General features: G+C 46.5%; 1 protein-coding gene and 1 pseudogene across 11 annotated transcripts in view; both read right to left on the bottom strand.

Annotated features, from left to right (window-relative positions):
- The window catches only part of ST3GAL6 (ST3 beta-galactoside alpha-2,3-sialyltransferase 6), a 614,303-nt gene that overhangs the window by 489,275 nt on the left and 102,225 nt on the right, over positions 1-22,803 (bottom strand). The gene's annotated exons all lie outside the window — the stretch shown is intronic.
- LOC147697766 (dnaJ homolog subfamily A member 3, mitochondrial pseudogene) lies at positions 12,162-15,183 on the bottom strand (annotated as a pseudogene). The gene is made up of 2 exons (XR_015299456.1): positions 13,391-15,183; positions 12,162-12,275 (listed from the first exon to the last, which is right to left on the bottom strand). The product of XR_015299456.1 is annotated as a dnaJ homolog subfamily A member 3, mitochondrial pseudogene (transcript).

The raw sequence follows: 22,803 nt of genomic DNA, 5'->3' as shown, positions 1-22,803 counted from the left end.
GGTGAAGGTGGTGGTGGACGTGGTGGACATGGTGGTGATGGTGGTGGACATTGTGGTAGTGGTGGACGTGGTGGCGGACGTGGACATGGTGGTGGTGGTGGTGGTGGTGGACATGGTGGTGGTGGTGGTGGACATGGTGGTGGACGTGGTGGTGGTGGACGTGGACGTAGTCGACATGGTGTACATGGTGGTGGACATGGTGGTGGACGTGTTGGTGGTGGACGTGGTGGTGTTGGTGGACGTGGTGGTGTTGGTGGACGTGGTGGTGTTGGTGGACGTGGTGGTGGTGAAGGACGTGGTGGTGGTGAAGGACGTGGTGGTGGTGAAGGACGTGGTGGTGGTGGTGGACGTGGTAGTGGTGGAGGACGTGGTAGTGGTGGACATGGTGGTGCTGGACGATGTGGTGGTGGTGGTGATGGACATGGTGGTGGATGTGGTGGTGGACGTGGTAGTAATGGATGTGGTGGACGTGGTGGTGCTGGACGCGTTGGTGGTTGCTGGGGGCGGTGGTGGACATGGTGGTGGACATGGTGGACCTGGTGGTGGTGGTGGACGACCATTTGGTAGGAGGGTGCTGGCAGAATGCAGAAGAAGAGGAGGATCTCAAAGGGGGCACATGGGAGAGCAGAAAGAGGCCGAATATTAAAAACAACAAGCAGTCTGTGCATGGTAACAGGGACCAGACACGCACAGTTTACTTTTGCTTAAACGCGTGCATGTTTTGCATTGGGTTCTTTTGCCACTCGTGCACGTTTTTCCTTTCCGGAGCGAGCAGCGGCGCCATCTGTTTTGAAAGCGCGATCAAGATAATTAAAAACAGACGGGGCCGCTGCTCGCCCCCGCAAGGGAAACGCCTAACGTGCACAAGTTGCAATACAAACGAATAGAAAACATGCACACGTTTAGGCAAAAGTACTGAGCGATGGCTAAAGGTCTCCCTAAGCAGCGCTTGCGCGCTGCCTAGGCGAAACCTAAAAATCTCTCGGGCCTAACCCAGAAACACAAAAATAATACAACTCAATGAATGAAATATAGCAGCCTAAAGAAGAATTGTGAAGAATGGTAAACCAGGGACCATATGGACAGTTCCTAGATTGTCATCTGTGCACTTGGGATCTGGAAAGACATCCCTGTATAACTCAGGATCTTCCAACACTGCTCCAATTTAGGAAAAAGCTAAAGTCATCCCTCTTCTACCCTCTATTGTTTAATTTTCAATACATCCGGACTTGGCGTCCCTTTTATCTGCACACTAACCTGTAACTGATTTCTGCTGCAAACTGCAAAACTTGTCCCCAGATCTGTTAGCAGCTTCAGTCTGAAATAGTTTGCCCTCAGTCCATGAATTTTCATTCCTCTTCTTGATTGAACTACTTTCTCTTTACTTCCTGCTTTTTCTAACTATTTCAAAACTCAAGAACCTCCTAAACTTTCAAACCTACAGGTAAACATCTTCAACCTTGGCTTTCTCCTGAATGTTCTTCCCTTCCTAAAATTACTTGACATTTTGAACACCTAAGGTGTACACATTCTTATTTCCCACATAATTTTCCTTCTACTCACAATAAGTATGCCCTACAACTAAAAACTGCTAAGGAACATTTCTTCCAGCCATCAGTTACTGAGCAATCCTACGAGTCTCATCATCTATTTGGTACAGCTAACAGTTTACTTTTACCTCAGCCTCCAATCTCCTTCTCTCGCTCTTCACACATTGCTTATCAATTGGCTTTCTCCTTCACAAGTAAAAGCTCTAATATCTAAGCTATTTTTACTTTTTCTATAGCTATCATTTTTCATCCTTCTGATGTTTTGTTTCTCCTCTTGAATCCTTTCTGTCCCCCTGCCAGTCCATGGTAAGACTTTCAGCATCGGCTCTGCTTATGACTGTTCAACCTGCTCTCCTATTTCTGGGCTCATCCCTTCATCTTTCAAATCTGTCATTGCTCTACTTCTATGTGAAAACAAAAACTTCTCTTGATCTTAACGATCTCTCTGGTTTCCGATACATTTTTCTTTTTCTATTTCTTTTTAAGCTCTTGGAGAGTAGTGTCTTTTCTCAACTCTCTTCCATTCTTCAAGATACTGATTTTCCCTCTCCTGTTCAATTTGGTTTTCATCCTGATCACCCCATTGACTCAGAAAGCTTCTCAGTTTCTACCACTCACTCATCTTTTGTTTCCTGGAAAGAGTTTCCATTTTTTTGCAATTCTGTTCTTTATGGTGTTCCTCCACACTCAGTCCTTAGTCCTCCAGTGATTTCTTTGCACACTATTCCTACTGATTTCATTATTTCTTCTTTTGGCTTTAATTAAAATTTCTCTGCTAATGAGTTTGTAATCCATTTCTCATATTCCGCTTTTACAGTCTCTTAGTAAATGGATCACCAAGTGTCTATCTGCCTCTGAAAACTGGGTGTTGCATTTCCTAAAATTGTTATAAGAAACCAGAGACAGATTTTTTTTTCCCCTTCCAATTCATTTTTCTTCAATTACCATTCCATTTTCTTCCTTAGCAGGGAATCTTGGAACCATCTTTGATTCATCACCAATTTTTCTACCGAACAACTTCTTAGTTGTAAAGAATGGTCACTAGCATATGCATGATGTATGTCAATCAAAAAAAATATTTTCTATCCTTGTCTTTGCTCTATTTGATGAGTCAGTGGTTGCTTTTTTCTCATCTCAAGTATTGTTCCTTCCTACATGTGTGCCTCCCAAAATATCTGTCCGTTCTCCTACAATCTAATCAGAATTCCTGCATATGTCTTATTTTTTCTCTAGACCATATTTCTCCCTATAAAATTAATCTTCAAAGGTTACTGTGAACATCTTATTATTTCAATCCTCTCAGCCTCTTTTTTTGTTTTTAGGGAATTACTAAAGGAATATCTGCTGACTACAGTAGAGTAAGTTTATATTTGGGTATCCTTATAGGCACCCTGATTTCTCATGGTGTACTGTACCATCTGAGATTTCATTTGGAAAAGCGAAACTGATAAAGGCGCAATTATAAATAACACCACATCACGGTGTAGGTTCAGTCCACTTCCACTCTCAGAACTCAGCTACACCTACAATTGCTTATCAACAGTATCTTTGCTTTTGATACTATACAACTTTTTGCTGTTTGTCAGTCAGGCTTGCACTATACAAACACCACATACATACATACATACATACATACAAGGACATACTAAGGGCAGATTGTGCACTAATCAAACTGCAGACATATAAAATGAGACATTATAATGCAGGCAGCTCTTCATTATGACCATTAAGCTTGGCAAACCACTTCACATTCCTCCTTTTGGCTTACATAGTGTTTCCTGTCTGCTTCATTTACCAAAAATAACGTTCATCCTTGCATCACACAGAGAGATTGAGATAAAAATTGGACTGTGATGGGATGATGTATGTAATACTCAAACGCTCCAGTGTTTGAGAACTCCAATCAAAATGTCAGATAGATTTTCTCGAATAGCTGAGGTTTATGCCTAAAAAAAATGTGTATAATTGATATGCATGTAGGCTTCGTGTCATAGGAGTATTTTTTTTCTTACAATAATTTTTTCGCTTTTTGCCAGGGTTTAATTCCTCTTTGATGCATTGGTCTTCAGAGCTCTCCTTGCCTAAAAGAATGCACAATATCGCCAACTGCCTTTGAACTTTCATACTCTCCAGACATTCCTACTCCCCAAGTCCCTCCTCGTTTCCCACAGTGGAGGGTAGGGTGTCGCTTGTTGCCACTGTAGCCAAGCTGCATCCAACTGATGAGCCAAAGTCAGCGTGAAATTGGTCTTCGGATTTTTGTGTTCTTGTTCGAAGAGGACCTGGCTCTGCTGTTCACACTGGACCGTTCCTACTGGAGCAGAACCAAGACTCACTTGCACATGACTGGGTCTAGTCTAAGAGGCATAGTAGGCAAAAGAACAATGGGTTGAAATGCTACCCTGAGCGATTGTCTGTAGACAAATTGTAAGCATTCCTCCCATCACTTTGTGTGTGTTTGATGTTAACATCCTAAGTGGTCAGATGTATGCAGAGAGGTGGGACTGGGCTCACTGTACCACTGGAGCCAAGCTAAAGACTGCCCACTAGAATTTGGGTCATCTGCCTTCTATTGCCTGGCACCACACTTGGATCCATCCTGCACAACCTGTGCTGTGCACCTAGGCGGAGCAACAGCCCTGTCACCAGAGCCTTATATGTGGCCCTGGACTACAGCTGCTGACTTTCCCTCATGCAACAAGTGGTAGGTATGGTATGGGGACTCAAAACCTTGGGCCAAAGGAGCACCCATCAGAGAGTCCAGCACTGGCGTCTCAAAAGAGACCCAGAGCTGTATCTCGACATTGAGCTACAGAAGGTCCCAGGGTCCCGTTTGTTCAGTCAATGTAACATGCCAGTGAAGGCAGGAGCCACCAGGCCATATACACAGGATTTGGATCACACTTGATCCAACAACTTTTGAGGGGTCCTTTCCTTTAAAAAAAATTATGTTGAATGTGAAACTTCTTTTAAATGGGAGCGTGTTTAATTAGGGGCTAGTTACTTTTGAATGCTAAGAGCCCTTTCACGATCCCAACGATGATAATGTTTGACACTTAAATAATACAACAAATGCCATGCAAAAATATAATTAAAGTATCTTCAAAATGCAAAAAGTTTAATTTTTTTAACACTCAGAAGCATTTCCTCTCAGTACATCCAGTTATATAATTGCATTGAGATGTGGTGATTTGAAGTGACAGTTTTGAAACATGTATACAGTGCCTCCACCCAAACGATAATGCCAATAATGAACCAAGACGCAAGTGAATTATCATGTGTAGCCTAAATGTGGCCTTTGTTGTTAATAAATACATGGACCAACTTTATAGTTCAAGACTTTTGCAGTCTACTATTTCGAATGTTTGCACAGTGCACACCCTAACCTAATGCATTTCAAGGTGTTTTCATGTATGATAATGTTTAGATTTTCTTTAAAGATAGGCAGCAAACCTATTTTGCTCCTACTGCAAATCTATCAAACAAAATGCGTCCCTGTACGGACATACTATGCTGCAATTTGGGGATATAGAAATTGCAAGGTTATTCAGCAGGAGGAAGATTGATTTTCCAGGAAACTTTTGGGTTTGGTCATGAATACTGCATCTTTTTTTTTATCCATGGGGAATTGGTAGCGGACTATGTGGAGGACCATGTCAAATTGGCCTCACAATATCTCCATGGATTTTAGTATGGTGAGAAAACGGATTTTAATAGGGATGTGATCGAGGATTGCGTCGAGTGTATGTATGCCCTTAAGGATACAGCACTAAATTATATTAAAATTGTTGCTCAGTCCCTAGATTGTATGGACCTTTTCTATAGGCCATAGATCCTTGAAAAAGGGAATTGGTGGATTTAAGAAGGAACGATTTTTAAATCAACTGAAGGATGATAGGGAAGCCAGGGCCCTTGAGAAACATACTAATAGATCCCTTTTGCTTTAAAAAACTGTTGAAGGGCCAAGATGGCAGCTCAGTAAGACGTGACCCGAGGAGGCTCTCCGTTCCCGTTCCCCCGACTGGGCCTAAAAGCGGACCTATTCGCCGCAGAGCCCCCGCTGCCGACAGCCAGAGGCAAGCGGGACATCAGCTGGGCATTCAGAGGCCCAAACGAGACGGGGGGGCAAGGGAGAGGAACGCGAAGCGACAGTGCCGGCCCAGAAGCGTGAAAACTACGACCCGGCTCCTACAGGGAAGGGAGCGTACGGGCCCAGCGCTACATCCCAGTGGCTGTGCGGCTGCACCGGAGGCTCCCCCAACGGGTACAGCAGTCCCAGAGACACGCCTGCCGGAATTGGACTGCGAGCCTCCAGGGAGCGACCCGTGAAGTGAGGCACCCACGGAGCCGGCGCCCAGTTTCACTCGAGGCCCCGGCTTGGGCCTAATCGCCGGAGGTGCGGCGAACACAGGCTGCTCAGCCAGGTGAGGAGGGCGGCGCGGCGAATTGGAGGGCTCCGATTTGGAGGGCGAACTCATGAGTCCCCGGCACTCATCGAACCTGAAAGACACTGCAAGGGCCCGATATAGCGTTGCGACAGCTACACGGACGGCACCATTCGGCCTAACAGAACTAGGCCACAACCAAGAGCAGTGGAACCGCCTGTCTGGGGCAGGAGAGGGACAACCCCAGGGCGGACAGGAGAGCACGTGAGGTGCTGAGCGTGCCTTTGCAGTGAGCCCCGGGCCCCTGCCCGTGACAAAGCGTGTGGCCCAGACACCACGAATGCTGACCTCGAATCTCCATTGCCCACCAGGCCCACGAACCGGGAGGAGTAGATGAAGGGAGCTGCCGGAGCCACAAACTAGAAGGGGTCTAGAGGCTGTGTTCGGGACCTCGAAGAGTATCCACATACAGACTAACGCGCTTGGGGGCCGACTTAGACAAGGCTCAGCGTTCGACCTGCGGTACTCGAGGCGCGGAGAGACCCCGCCGCAGGAGTAGCGGCTCGGGGGACATAACACGGGCCCCAGGTGTTGGGCAAGGATCAGGGGCCGCACCGAAGAGACGTGGCCACAGAAGCACGATGGAGTGGGCCGCTGCAGGACGCCGCGAGACAGCACATTCCGGGTCCCTGGTCCTCGACCCTCACGGAGACACACCACATCGCCTCCCCCCATTGCGCGCCCGATACGGACGGACTGAGGCCCCGCCAGGGAAAGCAACTAGACCCGAGGATCCCCGGACCGACGGAGGAGAGGAAGATGGCGTCCTCCAACCGCAAAGGGGGCCACACCATACCGGAGATGCCGATTAAAGGGACTTCTAAGATCAACAAAAGCCCCGACAAACCAGCTCAGGCGCCCCCTCCTAATGGACAGGATCAAGATGCAGGGGAAGCCCCAGCGACCAAAGCGTTCATGGAAGCCTTCTTCACCTCTCTTAAGGAAGATATCCAAACCCTCCGACAGGAAATGGCAGGGGACTATAAAGAACTTCGACGGGATGACGACGACCTTGGGGAGCGGGTGGCCGCGAACGAGCTCACGGGAAAGGCCAGAAGCGAAGAGATAGAGCTCTTTGGGCAAGGAATTATTAAACTTAACGAGCAACAAACAGATCTCCAATCTCACACAGAGGACCTAGAAAACCGTTCAAGGCGCAACAACATTTGGGTCCAAAATGTGCCATCTAAAGCAGAAGGGGACCATGTGGCAGGATACCTACAAACCCTATTCCGAACAGTGCTCGACGAAGACGAGGACTTTGAGATCCGTATTATAAGCCCACAGGGTGGGTCCAGCTCGCAGAGCTCAGGGCCCCCCACCTGATATCCTGGCTTTCCTCTCAAAGAACGCATACTGAAGGCGGCACGTCTCAAACAGCCTCTTCGCTTCCAGGGCCACGCAGTGGAATTATTCCAGGATTTATCGGCAATCACCCTACAAAAGCGGAGATCATTCAAAATAGCAACAGCCTTTCTTCGCAACGAGGGGGTTCCATACTCCTGGGGGCACCCGTTTCGACTGATCTTTAAATTGAACGGAGCCCTCCACCAGCTGCGATCCTTACGAGACACTTGCACCCTGCTGGACATACCTCACAAGGAGGACCAACCGGACGACAACGAGGGCGGGCGGTCATCAGGGCTTCATCTAGATCCCTACAGGCGACTGGCGACGGCTGGCAGAAGGTGAGACGAGGACGCCCCCCTAAGAAAAGCCTCAAGCCAAACCCAGAGACAATGGCATAAGAACAGGCCGCAGCGATTCAAGAGGTCTCCAAAGATACTGGCGCCGAACCCTGAGAGAAAGAAGCGATGATCTTAATCAGCTAAGTTGTGGCGACACAGTTGGGGGCGGGACGGGGGGCCTTGAGCCGCCACTGCCACATAACCCACACGTTTACTCGTTCACCACAGGCCTGGACAGACATTACAGAGGCCTGGGACAATGTTCACCAGTTGGGGTTTTATGTTTGGACTGGGGGGGGTAGGGGAGGGAAGGGAGGATGCGGGATGGGGGAGGGTTCCGGGGATATGTCCAGGTGTGTCCCATTCGCTCAGGCAACGAGATCAGGTGGGGCGAGTGATCTTCCACTAGAACTCTGGCAGAGCGTGAGTGGTAACATACCCTCTCATGGCTGAAGAGTCTCTCCAGATTCTCACCCTCAATGTTAAAGGGCTAAACAATCCGATCAAGAGGAGAGCGGTACTCTCATACCTGGAACACTCTGGGGCGGCAGTGTGCCTTCTACAGGAGACACATCTTTTAGCTAAGGACTGGCATCGCATAAGGTCCAGGGCGTTTCCGACCCAGCTCTACTCCTCCACCACAGAGAAAAAAGCAGGGGTGGCCCTACTCTTTGCTAAACATTTCAAAGGCAGGGTGGGGGACAAAATAGCGGAGATTAAGGGCAGGCTCCTAGCCCACACAATACACATTAGGAACTTGTCACTCACAGTGGGGTCCATCTATGCCCCTAACACAAAGCAAGAGGCGTTTCTTACAGGGGCACTCTCCGAAGTTCTGAGCACTAGTTCGAGGCACATACCGATTGGCGGGGACATAAATTTGGTCATGGATAACGAAAGGGATCCGTCAGGTCGCAGGTTTGGCGATTCTGGGGCTCTCTCCATTGAAGGGAAACGTTGGCTCGCCGACCGAGGGTTCCTAGACACCTGGAGGGAGGCTCACCACACAGCTCCGGGTTATGCCTTCTACTCTCATGTGCACCATACATATGCTAGAATTGACCATTTCCTCAGCTCCACTGACTTGAACCCGATGGCGCGGGATATAGAACTTACCCCAGCGGCCCTATCTGACCATGATGCAGTAGTACTGCGCCTGCAGGTTCCACGACAACGAACACACAAGGGCGGCTGGCGTCTCCGAGAAACTCTGCTCTCCTGCAAAGGGGTCACACAGCAGATTAGCCAGAGCATCACGAACTACCTAACCCAGAATGACACAGGGGAGGTAGCAATGACAGCAGTATGGGGGGCGCTCAAGGCGGTTATTAGGGGAGAGCTGATTGCGATCTCAGCTGCAGGAAAACAAAGAACGAAAGGAACGCCGCCAGGAGTAGACGGCACAGGTGCTAGAATTGGAACAGGCGCACAGCCGAACAGGGGCCCCTAGAATCTGGCGCAAATTGAAAGCAGCCAGGCCACAGCTGGCGAACCTGGATCTTGATCAGGCAGAATACGCCGCATTGCGCCTTAAACATACGTACTACGTGGGGGGAACAGGACGAGCTGTTTACTCGCCAATAAGCTCAAAGCGAAAATCGTCCGAGCCAAAATCCCACTCATATGCGAGGAAGGGGGCCGAGAGCTTCGGGAAGACGACCATATAGCGGAGGCATTTAAGGTATTCTATGCCAAGCTCTACACTGCTGATCCCGCCCTGGACGCTGAAGCGGGAGCAGCATACCTGGAGGGAGCTGATGTGAGGGCCCTCAATGAGGCAAACGCCCTAGCGTTAGACGCTCCCATACGCTTAGACGAAGTGATCTCCGCTATTGCACGCCTCAAACCGCTCAAAGCGCCCGGCCCGGATGGATTCTCCGCGGGCTTCTATAAGTCCTTCTGCCCCCGGTACTAACAAAGCTGTTCAATTCCTTCCAGGGGCCGGGATCGATCCCCCCGGAGATGCTAGAGGCTGACATTATCGTTCTACCGAAGCCAGGCAAGGACAAGACCCACTGCGCGGCATACCGGCCGATCTCCCTCCTCAACATAGACCTGAAACTTTTCACTGGGATCCTAGCTGCGAGACTGGGCCCATGTCTCCCCGGCATAATAGAGCCGGACCAGGCGGGCTTTATCCCCACCCGCCAAAGCGCAGACAACACCAAGCGCCTGTTGCACGTGATCGATAAAGCATGTTACAATGCCTCGGATGCAGCCCTCCTCTCAGTCGACGCTGAAAAAACGTTCGACCGGGTTGACTGGATCCATCTTGACTGGACGTTAGCGATATTCGGAATGGGCGAAAGGTTCAGGGCGTGGGTGGCAAGTTGCTACACCTCCCCTCAGGCAACGGTTAAAGTAAACGGAACGAGCTCCAAACCGTTCGCCATACGCCGCGGCACGAGGCAGGGCTGCCCGCTCTCGCCCCTACTGTTCGCCCTATATATAGAAACTTTCGCCCAGCGCGTGAGGGACAATCGGGCCATCACAGGCATTACATTCGGGGTGAGGAACACACGATCAGCCTGTACGCAGACAACATCTTGGTCGCTGTGGACAATCCCAGGGTCTCGATACCAGAGTTCCTGGAAGAGATGAAACGATTTGGGGAGATGTCGGGCTTTAAAATTAATATTAGCAAATCGTTCATTCTCCCCCTGGGGTGCAATGCCTGACAGGCCAGCAGGGGCTCGATGAACCTGAGAGGGCTATACACACAAACTGCACTCCTATATTTGGCGATTGAACTAACACCTAATACGGCTCAAACAGTGGAGCTGAATTACACTAAACTGCTCACACACATCCAGGAGGATATTCGGCGATGGAAACAACAACCGCTCTCGTGGCTAGGTCGGGTAGCCGCGGTCAAAATGTCCCTGCTGCCGAAGGTGTTGTATTTGTTTCAAACCATCCCAGTCACCCCTTCGATAGGCATGATCAAGAAGTTGCAAGACACGTTACAGCAATACGTATGGGCCGGCAAGCGCCCCAGGATGCGGCGTGACCTGCTCACGCGCGTTCCCGCAGAGGGAGGGTTTGGGGGTCCCCGACTTCTGGCGGCACTTTCAGGCCACACAGATGCGATATCTTTTGGAGTGGTCCAGGCCGATGTCTGAGAAGCGCTGGCTATTCCAGGACAGGGCCATGGCTGGGATACCGCTCTGGAAGATTCCGTTTTTAGCACGAACGGACAGACCAGCATACATTAAAAAATTACCTATCACCAAGACGCTTCTACAAGTCTGGGATGCGGTAGCAGTAACAAAAGACCTCACGTCTTTTCCCTCGCCAATGACGCCAAGATTTGAAAATCCGGTGTTCCCACCGGGAATGGTCCCTGGCTCCTTCCCGCAATGGAAATTGACTGAGTGCAATTCAGCAGGTCATCTATTTGATACACAAGGCTTTACGACACTGAAGGATATACAGGATGGGTACTCCCATCAATAAACCGCAAAACTTTCGATATTTCCAGCTGCGGCACTGGCTCACCAGTAAGGATGTTATACCGCACAGAGGCCGCGCTCTTAAGCCATACGAGAAATGGCTTCTTGCCAAAAACTCGGACAAATGGGTGATTACAGAACAGTACAAAATATTAACCCCTTCCCAGCCAACGACTAAATCCGCAGGACAGCAGCGGTGGGAACTGGGACACGAGCTCTCACACAAGGAATGGCAGGATGTCTACTACCGGGCACATCACTCGGCCCGCAATGTAGCCAGTCGCAAGGCGGCGGTTAAGGTGGCGTATTACTGGCACTTGACACCGGATCGGCTACACAAAAGCAATCCTCGCCGGGACCCCTTTGCTGGAGGGGCTGTGGACACATAGGGACCATGCTCCACCTACTCTGGGAATGCCCAACGGTGCTGGAGTACTGGGTGGAGGTCCTTCGGGATAGACAATTGTTTCGAAACGGAGATCCCCCACCTACGCGATCCTAGGCCTGCCCAACAAGCTCACCTTTCCACTCAAATCCATGCAAGGTCGCCAAATGGGGCTGGCAATAGGGGCAGCGATGCAACATATTCTCTCGCTTTGGGGCACCACAAGGGAACCCACACACACAGAGTGGCTCCACAGACTATGGTATATACTGGGTATGGAGAGGATACAGGCGTCCCTAACACAGACCTCCGACATCTTTAGGGAAACATGGGTGCCCTTGATCTCCCTACTGTCACAAGAATTGTGTGAGCTCACCTGCCCAAAGTATCTCAAAGTCCTTAGACTAGTTGATGAATTCCATAAGCCACCAGGAGATGGGACATGAAAGATCAACGGAGGACACACTCATATGCCACACACCTACACAGCAGAACACACCGGACAAAAGGGGAAGGGAGGGTAGGGGTTGGTTTCAGGGACAGGGTGGTTGGGGTTAGGGAGGGTCTAGTTGGGAGGCAGGGTACGGGGGTTTTGAAAGACAGTTGATTACTGAGCGGGACTCGTGCCCTCTTGCGCAAACTCATGGCACTTTGCTCCAGAGAACGGCTTCCTGATGCTTACTGCGGACTTTGGGACGACAGTCGCACTGGGGGTTATGTCTATCTGATTGCTGTATTGTTATACTTGAATGCAACTGTCAATAAAATAAATTTGATCTAAAAAAAAACCAAACTGTTGAAGGCATGAAGGCATAGAGCCTTATCTTTCAGCAGTTAGACATCCTTGGGACAGATCACTGAACAAAATTCCGTTTGGTCTCTATTCGTACACTTCTGTTTCTAGGTATAAAATGGACTGTGCTCAGATGCGGCAAGGGTGCAGTATTCATTGTATTTTAAAAGGGGAAATAGTGTATATTAAACTTTAATAATTTCCTCCGAATATTTTATATATCTGGCGCACACCCAAATTCCGGAGTCAAAAATACAGGTGAAGATATGCACTTAAGAGGTGATTTAAATGAACTTGAAAACTTTAAATATGTTATAAGTTAGGAATGTGGAATGCTTGTCAGGTGGGTGAATAGGAGTAAACATAGGTTGACAATGACAAATGTGGCGAGTTGACTGTTATGGCTTTGGCCTGAACAAGCTGTTCCAGCTGGCACTGGTACAGAAATAGGCAGGTGTAACCCTATATACCTGCCTTGTTTTTAAGATAAAAAAAGGTTCCAGCACATGACCAGGCTTCCTTCCCTCTGCTCTCTGCTGGCCCTCTTTTGAATGTAGTTTATCGATGTTACCACTTGAAGAGGCAAGATGTAATTATGCTGGGTCGGGGTTTCTCCAAGAGCAAAGGGTGAGTTGCTTGTCCTTTAGGAGCTCACACAGTATTACTGCCAGAGCAGCAGACTTTGAAACTGGAGAAACAAATCTGACCCCTTGAGTCGGCTCAACATTCTGCGATTCTTGGCAAATCACTAAATGATGCACTGCCTAAGAAACAAGCACTGGCGTTGCCAAAAGGTCTCGCAGTAGGAAAGTTGGAGCTATTGGTTTTGTAAATGACATTTTATATTTATATATTGTTATTGGCATTGTCAAATCTTTGTGGAACTACCCCCTGCGTGTGCTACGTACTTTATGGATTGAGGATCCTTGGAAGTTTGGATTAATCAAACGGGTACACCCCCGTTTCGTGTGCACCCGCTCACGTGTGCAACTGGCTGGTGTTTGGAAGCTTTATATATATATATATATATATATATATATATATATATATATATATATATATATAATACACACACACAACGCTCCAACGGCAGCAAGCAAGATGCTTCCCGCCTTGCGATTTTGGTGCCAGCGACAACTTGCGCCCTGTCAAAAATCCAAAGGAGTCCTGGGCTCGAGCTGTTCCTCCGAGAACAGTCTGTGCAATGGAGAGGAAAAGTTCAGAGTGAATATCTGCTCCGTCTCGTCGGAAGATGGGGCTTTTCTGCACCCTAAAGGTGATGAAGATTTCCTTCTTCCCAACAGGCATCCTCACAGTCTGTCCCTCCTCAACTCCTGCTGGCACAGGCACCATGACCGTTTTCTTTTGCTTTGTTTGGCATGTTCCTCGACAAGAAATACAAGGTGTTGTCATAACGGATCCACGGCCGCCACATCTCCGGCATGAAGATCGCATCAGAAATGGGCCAGTGTTTATTGTCTCCATTCCAGTGCCATTGCAGTAATGGCAGTGTTGCACTTTAGTGCCGGGCTCATTTCCCTTGCTGTCGCATCGCTCGCAGGTGTCATTTATGTTGATCGAAATCTCTTTATTGACGCCTTTGGCAGCCTGGTTGAAGGTCAGCTCCATGACATACTCTTGCTGTTGCTCAAAAACAGTGTTGAAGTCACCAAAAGAAGAACCAGAAAACTCCCCAAAAATCTTCCTGAAGAGTTCCTCTGGGTCGATGCTAGGGCCTCCACCCCTCCAGTATTGCTGTCCAGAGCTTGCCCCAGGGTCAAAGCCAGCCGCTCCATATGTATCATATTGCTTTCGTTTCACCTCATCGCTTAGCACCTCATATGTTTCTGCCAACTGGGAAAACTTCTCTTTTGACTGGGGATCATCTTTGTTTGTGTCCGGATGGTACTTCTTTGCCAGCTGGTAGTAAGCTTTTTTAATCTCTTTCTGGCTGGCAGTGCGGGGAACCCCCAAAACCTGGTAGAAATCAGTTTTGGCGTAGGCAGATGAACTGGTGTGAAATGGAGCCAAATGAAGGTTAAAGAGGCAGCTTCCTCTTAGTTTCTCGGTTGTATGAAACCAGGGCTTGTATGAAACCATCAGTGTCACGATCCCTCCTGGTATCCAAGCTGACCAGAGGATTCGCATGGGTGGGAAAGGCATTCCAAGGGTCAACAGCTATGGCTACGGTGACCACTACATTCACATAAAAATACGCGTCCCTAAGAGGCTGACAGACAGGCAGAGGACGTTAATGCTGAACTTTGCTGAAGACGAAACAGATGTGGAGGGTACTGTAAACGGAGTTGTCAATACTGCTACAGGTAGCAGCACCCAGGACAGCACTCAAGCTGCCGAGGAGGTGCCCGAAGAGCACAAGGAGGGATTTCTTACCAAACTAAAGAAAATGTTTAGTTCCTGAGACCCCCGGCTGAGGTAAACGCTCTGCTGGAAATTAGTCTCCGGTCTGTGGCCTCTGCTTTCCTTCATGAAAAAGTAAAGGACAAGAGATGTCTACTCCGGTCTTTGAAGAAGAGGGGGCACGATTGAAGATGGTCAGTGCAGTTTACTTCGGAGGTGACCAAAAGCTTTGGACGTTACAGGGAACTGCATCATTGCTGTCACTGTCTGATTAACGCAAGAAGCAAGTGGGTCGTATGGAGAAGCGACTCCATCGCTGATCCGTTCTCATTTCCCTGGACATTCATCAAGAGGAGTAGATAGGTTCTGCCGTCCCTTTTCTGCACCTTCCAGGCAAATCTTCACAGGAATTGTCTCTCCTGTAATTTCTATGAAAATCAGTTACATTAAATTTGTCTGTATGAACGTTCTTTGAGACAGCCTTGTCTGTAGGATCTGGTTCGATAAAATGTGAGACATTTAAAAAAAAAAATCCAAAGGAGTCTGCAGTTCTAGTATGAACAGTGGCGTGGCACGCCAAATTTAAGGTTTATTAGTTCAAAAGAACACAACACGTTTCGGATAGCTGATAGCTTTGTTAAGTTAGAGCAGCACGATCATCAATCAAAAAAATAAACGTAGAAGACATTCAAAAACATGCAGACAGCCTTCGTGAAATAATTCATTACCAATTCAATCACTATTGAAAGAAAATTGCCAATTACCATAAAAATACAAATATACAAGTAAATAATGAATTAAAGAAATAAATGCATGGATAGAATAACTTTGGACAAACAAAGAAAATACTACACCATCATGCCATAGCGATGCTGCATTGCGAATGATCGTGACTAGAATTACTAGTCACAGTCTGTGGTATGCATCATAATCAGTAAGGCGATGGAGTCAGCACACCAAATGTGCATAATTCATACATTGTAAGATTGTTGTGCACCAGGTATATAACTAATAATGCATATCTCATCTAATATAAAATATCAAAAGGCGAAGCTTACATTTTAAAGTGCATGTTGTAATATACCCAATAGTCAAACAGCAGGTGAAATGTTCAAACCGCAACCGTTAACTCTCTGCTTAATTCTCACGTGGAAACCTCTAACTTTCTTCATGGTTCTCAATCCGGGTTCAGGGCTGGCTTCTCGACTGAAACCACTCTCCTTGGTGTGTCAGAATCCATCAGGCAAAAAGTGGACAACGGGGAGACCGTGGCACTCATTTTGCTTGATTTGAGTGCCGCATTCGACACCGTCTCCCATTCCATCCTGTTGTCCTTCCTGAGAGAGGTGGGTGTCGATGGTGCTGCCCTGGCCTGGATCGCTAACTTTCTATCCAATCGCACGTTTCAAGTCTTTTCCTCTACTTCTGTTTCCTCCTCTTTTCCCTCCAATCACGGTGTTCCACAAGGTTCTATTCTCAGTCCTCTTTTTTTTAATTTATATGTGAGACCTCTTGCTTTTTTGGCGGAACAGGCAGGTCTCTCTATCTATTCCTACGCCGATGACACTCAAGTCATCTACTCTCTCTCCACCAACAAGCACCTCCCTTTCTCCTCTCTTCAAGCTGGACTAAAACAGATCTCGGCATGGATGTTGGAGCACAAATTAAAATTAAACGGGGAGAAAACAGAACTGCTTCTGTTTGGCTCAGACATCTCGCTCTGGGGCCCACAACATTGGCCGCCGGAGATGGGCCCTCTTCCCACTCCTACTCCTTCTGCCCGGAACCTGGGGGTCCTCCTGGACAACCAACTGTCTTTCAGGCAGCACGTCGTGAAAGTCTCTGCCACCTGTACCACCATCATCAGGTGGCTTAGGAAAATCTCGTGGATGCTGCCTGCTGACACCTTGAAATCTGTAGTCCAGGCTCTTGTCATCTCACGCCTGGACTATGGTAACATCTTACTTTTGGGCGGCTGTAAGGAGGTCACTAAGAAGTACCAGGTAGTACAAAATATGGCTGTTCGCCTTATTTGTAAACTACCCGCCAGATCCTCAGCCTCTTCCCACATGCGTAACCTACATTGGCTGCGGATCGAGAGCAGGGTCAAATTTAAGGCATTATGTTTCATGCATAAAATCATGACCGGAAAAGCTCCTCCTTACTTATCTATTCTGGTGCAGCAATATCTTCCTCCGCACACACTTAGGTCTTCCACCCAGAATAAGTTCAGGATTCCACGCATCAAGAGAGCAAAAATGGGAGGTCGCTCATTTTCTCTGCTGGCTCCCTCTCTTTGGAACTCTTTACCCCTCCCTCTGCGTTCTGAAATGTGCTTCCTTACTTTCCGTAAGGGAATCAAGACCTGGCTTTTTAATATGTAAGTTCGCTGATTTGACTCCCTCCTCATTTGGCGTACTGTTTTTTACTCCCAGCGCCGGGAAACCCACGGGTAGCTGAGCGCTTAAGAAATGTAATAATAAATAAATAAATAAATTCGAAATAAAGTGCATGTGAGGGTTTTACTCTCCTTGATGGGGATGCAAAATGCATGCATACGGCCATTCTGAATTCACAATCCACATGGTAGGTGTTATTCCTCCTGGGACATGAAAACCATGAATACACCGCAATAGGCAATACCTGCAAATCATTTACGAGCATGTGCCCTACGCCGTACCCAGGGTAAAGAAAATTGTTACGTATGAGGGATTCACTCACTTTCCCATTAATGCATAACATATACATGTAGCTATTCTAAAATCACAGTCCACATAGAGGGTATCATACCTCTTGAAACAAAAAAATAAGCATCAATTCATCTCAATAGGGAATGCTACACAAACCATTCTGGTCAAATGTCAAAAGCCTATGACAGGGAGAAAGAAAATTATCGCAAAATAACAAAAAATAAACTGTTAATGAACTATTAATTCATCCTACAGGTGCATGACTAACAGCAAAGGAAGCAAAACAATTAAAGGCCGGTACCGAATAGCTCAATTGAATAGTTTCAGGGGCATCAAAGCAATCACGGGCAAGTGCTCAACATCATATGGTGATATCCGTACTAAATGAAGGGAGTACGTGCAATAGTGATAATAGTGTTAAAAGGGGGAGTGAAAAATACACGTGTGATATATCTATTGTCAATAAAATGTAGAACCTGATCATGAATCAGAGTACTGGGAAATAGGGACATGGGATTACAACGTTCATGTTGGCCTCCTTAGGACAACTAAAGATTTTTAACAGGCCACACCACAAGTGACTTCCATTTTTTGATCCCTCCACAAACCCCAAAAACTGAGGAAATTCAAGCCATTTTTCTTCTTTAACAACAAAGGCAACTGACAGGGGCAGATTAAGGCAGCCACTAACCGAGATTTTACTACAGGAGAACAAGCTCAGGTCCTGGAAGACATCCTTAGGTACTACCTTCAGCACACGAGTAACTGCCTCAATAAACCAATAAAATATGCTAATCTGTGATGTCTTTCAGTTGATCTCCGCAAAAACACCTTTCATAGGCCTGAAACTCGATTGAGAAAATCCCATTTAACACAGACGTGGAATAGCAACAGTATACAACTTTACTAAACTGAAATATTCACCAGTTAATGCAGTGAAAAGGCTAAAGAACATTTTCCTGTTCATCCAAAAATGTAAACAACCAAACTACCGAAGTGTTGTAGTGAACCCTTCACGAGACCTCTGTGTTCAAAATTAAGTGTCTCTTGCCACAAACATATTTGAACGACATATTTGCAGCAAGAGGTCCCCAAACTCTACCATATATCCAATTCCTATCCATACATATTTATTTAGAGTGAACAGTACCACTAAGATCCATAATATTAATGTCAAGTTCAAAATATTCAAAGAAGGTCCCGTTTAGTTTTCTTCATCCCATCTTCTCACACATCCAGCAATCGTGTAAGTTCTGTAGCCAGCACGTGTTTCGTCATGTAGGTACAGCAACCAATAACTTCCTCAGGACTAACTTAAATTCAAATGTAGTATTAAACAAAAACGAAAACAGTTCGCAGTCAAGATGGAATCCAACATCTACTATATCAGTATACCAGACAAATCCTCAATGAAGCTGGCACTCTTATACGGATCGAGTATCAAATCAGGGAGAGTACTCCACTCATATCTTTACCGGCTTGTTTATATTCAGGGTACCGCCATTTGAAGTTGTGTATTTTAGATTCTGTTGTATAGTGCACGGTTTGCCAATTCCAAGACCTCTTAGCACTTTAATTTGTCTGGGACAGGCTGATGGCAGCAATTTTGAAGAGACTCCATCTGATGAGAATTAATAAATAGGCATTAGGCATTCCACGCACATTTACAAACTTCCTATATAGCCAAAGTATCCTGCCTTTCCCTTTACTTGCACTTACTGATATTTCTGGATAGCATCCCCACCAACTATGAAGATTAATACTCAAGCTGGTGACACACCTTGCACATACACCATGATGCACATCCTGGGTGATCCTACGCTTACACCTTGCCTACCTATATATTTAAAAAGACTCTTTCATGCTACCATGGATCTACCCAGAGCACACCGCATGAAGGATTACGTTATGATCCAGACTGGACATTAAGCTCAATTTGGAATTACTACAAGCCGGAAATTATTTTTTTTTCAGGCCCCGGTACTGGTCTCTAATGGACTTCATTCTCTCTCAATATATAGTCCTCCACTAATCTTCATCCTGCGTTGCACCAAATGTGCCTTCCATTCCAGAGTTAGGAGCCCTTTGCCTCTCCATTCCAATCAAACATTGTCAAGATGATTTGAGCTAATCTCTTGTGTGCAATGATTCAATTCAAGCAGCAAATTGCATTTGACATCTGAAGTGAAAATTTCTCACAAATGGGATGTAGTGCTGAATCTCGAAGTAGGCCTATCCTATCTTCTTTGACAATTTATATTTTGCAACTCAGAACCATAAATGCCTCCTTTCCACATGGAATCCCTTGTTTCAAACTGATATGAGACTATTCAGTGCATTACTGTGACTGATTTGATGTTCTGTCTCCGACTTGTGGAGTGCCTTAGGTCTCATCTTTGAGCCCAGCACTCTTTAACTTGTACGGGTCCACAGTTGCTGCCATCATCCGTGCCTATGAGATGTATGCAATATCATACACTGATGATACCTAGATTATTGTGTCAATCCCCACCCAGAAACATAACTGCTACCACAGATAACTTCTCTCAATGTATGTCAGCGATTGCAAACTGGATGGAAGAGAATTTCCTCAAACTGAACGTGATGAAATCTAAGGTGCTGCCCTTTGGGACACAAACCTCAATCTAGAATGGTAGTTGGAGGCCGGATCCCCTAATCAGCTGCCCGATTCCAGCTCAGAATGCTAAAGATCTTGGGGTAATCCTAGGCACAGAGTTGTCTTTGAATGGGCAGGTCAATCGCAGAGTTGCCACCTGCTTCTGGCTTATGAGAAAGTTAAAGAAGATCATTCCTTTTATCCCCTTTTCGGAGCAGAAGCAGGTGGCACTAGCCTTTGTCATGTAGAGACTAGATTGTAATTCCCTATACCTGGACTCTAACATCAGCACCCAGGCAAAACTTCAGGTGGTACAAAATGCACTTGTCAGAGACATTCTTGGCATTCCTAAGTGCCAGTCGGCGGCTGCAGGGTTGGGTGAGCTGCACTGGCTCCCCATCAGGAAGCGCATTCCGTTTAAATCCATCTGTATTGTCCATGAGACTATTCACCTTCCGAGCCTTAAAAACATATTCTATCGGTATATTCCAGCTAGAACCCTCCACTGTGTCAACTACAACTTGTTTATTGTACCCAGGGTCTGGAGAAAGAGATGGGAAGACAGAGCCATCTCAGTCGCCGCCAGACTTTGGAATTCGCTTCCTCAGTCTCTTGACATTGATTATCGAACATATGCCTTTTAGAAAGGCTCTTAAAACCTGACTATACACTACTTAGGCAGTTTCCCTGAATGAAGTTGGATCGGAGTAGCTCCAGCGCCTTGATGCCTTTGGGTAATATATTCACTTTACAAATTAAAAATCAAAACTTTAAAGTAATGTTACAAATAAAACATTGTCACCTTGCATGATTTCTGTGAATCTCCCAAAGCGCTGCCCATGTGGTTCACTTGTGCAGTATATCACTAGTGTGACCCCTGAAGTAAGAAAATGGAGGCAGACCATAATCATTCAAACAACTGCTCCTAACGTACTAGGCCCTTTTGATTCTATTAAACATTCATTTCAGCGTGGAAAAAGCTCTCGCCTCATTAGCTATTTAGGGAGAAAAGGATGTTGGCAGAGTAATTTGTTAAAAAGCTCAATAATCCGCTCACAAGAAACTACATATAATGAAACTAGGATCAAACTACACATCAGGCATGTTAACAAGGACATCAATTAAATACATATATTTGTGAATCATCATTTTCCTTGGAACGTATTGTAAACTTGTCAGTATTATGGATGGACTAAAATACTTTATGTATCTTACTAAGCTGTGGGTATTTCACACACTCCTTTCCTAGATTATACTGTATGCCTCACTGTTAGTTGGCTCTACCAGAGCAGCTTAAGCATGATAGGTACCACACTAATAATACTTGTAAGTGCACTATGCAATTAAATGGATTCCTAGTTTTTTGGGGCCCGTAACCATTTACCTCTATATAAATCAAACCTCCCTTGGCCAGAGTTAATTGTGGGTAATGTAGTCTGTGATGTAGGAATTTTCCCTGAGATTATATTCTGTGGGGTTGGGGTGAGACTAGGGCCCACCAACCTGAGCAGAACAAGTAAGAAGTGTGTCCGGCTTATCCATGCTATGTAAGATGCTTCACAGGGTGTTGGAAGCTTACAGAGCCCAAAACACCTGTGTGAACAATGGCAGTGCTTGCCATCGGTTAGTTTTACAGTCCTAACAGAATTCTGTAGGTGTGATGGTTTACTGCCCCTTTAACATATACTCGGTTGTGTATTTGTAAGGCAAACATTGGGACTTCAATTTCTTGCAGGGATGGATTGTTTCCGATATGGCTTTCGATGGGCATGAAGCCACCCTACCTTCTTACTTCCTGGTCTCCCTGTAATTGAGGCGCTTCTGCCCTCTTGTCCAGTTTCTGAGGTTCTCTAGTACGACGATGCCCGACATTGTTTTCCAGTGTTTCCTTACCTGTTACATTATGTCAATGTATCTCAAACTGAGAGACCTATGGGCCCAATTCTGTCTAAGATTCACCTAACGTACATCTGTCACTTGCACTGGGGTCTGTGTTCCAAGTCTTGTTGTCCTCTTCCTTTCCCGTTCCCACCAGCATCATTATCCCAGAGACACACATTTTTCTTTTTTTTTCCTTTCTTATAATTTTATTTTTGTGAATTTATAAACATACAGCAAAACAATGGTTTTGTCAGTTTCCCCAACTCTGGTAATACAAGGATCCCAGTCTAAGCTCAAACTAAACTCTAGCTGCTCCACAAAACATATTGCAACCCAGACCGCCTACACACACTAATTTTTAGGTCTCGCTATAGCAATCGCGTAAGCGATGCTTTGCGAGAATTAAGTAAGGGGGCTTTTAAAAATGCTCCCAAAGTCTGCAGGTGGATCGGGTACAGTACATGTGCGCTGGGCGCGCGCACACCATTTGTCCGTCTGCAGCCTTTGGGAGGACTTTTGCGGCCGCTTTGATGTGAACATCAAAGCGGCCACGAAAGTGATCACAATGGTGTGCCGTGTTGTCAAGTGCTTGGTCTGATGCTGCTTCAGGAAGCCAAATGGTTAATCGGTGGGGGCTTTAGGTGAATATGGTATCTAAAACTCACAAGCCGCCTCCCATCATGAAGGAATCACCTTACATTTGGGTATGTTTACCAGATACTAAGATAGAAACAAATAATGTAATTCTTCCGTACAAAACGTGTGCACTTGTAATACACACTGCTTCCTGTAGAGGGCACTATGTGTTTATATTCAGTAATGTGCAGTGGCAGCTATTGTGCAAAGAAAGCAAGCCTGTCCCTCAGATCGGCGTCAGTGTCCTTCTCAAGAAAGTTTGAAAGTTTGAAATATATTTGCTCCAAGTGTGCATTTTATAACAG

Source organism: Lissotriton vulgaris, chromosome 8, assembly GCF_964263255.1.
Source record: "Lissotriton vulgaris chromosome 8, aLisVul1.2, whole genome shotgun sequence".
Lineage (NCBI taxonomy): Eukaryota > Metazoa > Chordata > Amphibia > Caudata > Salamandridae > Lissotriton > Lissotriton vulgaris.
This window is presented reverse-complemented; position numbering and strand designations above follow the sequence as displayed.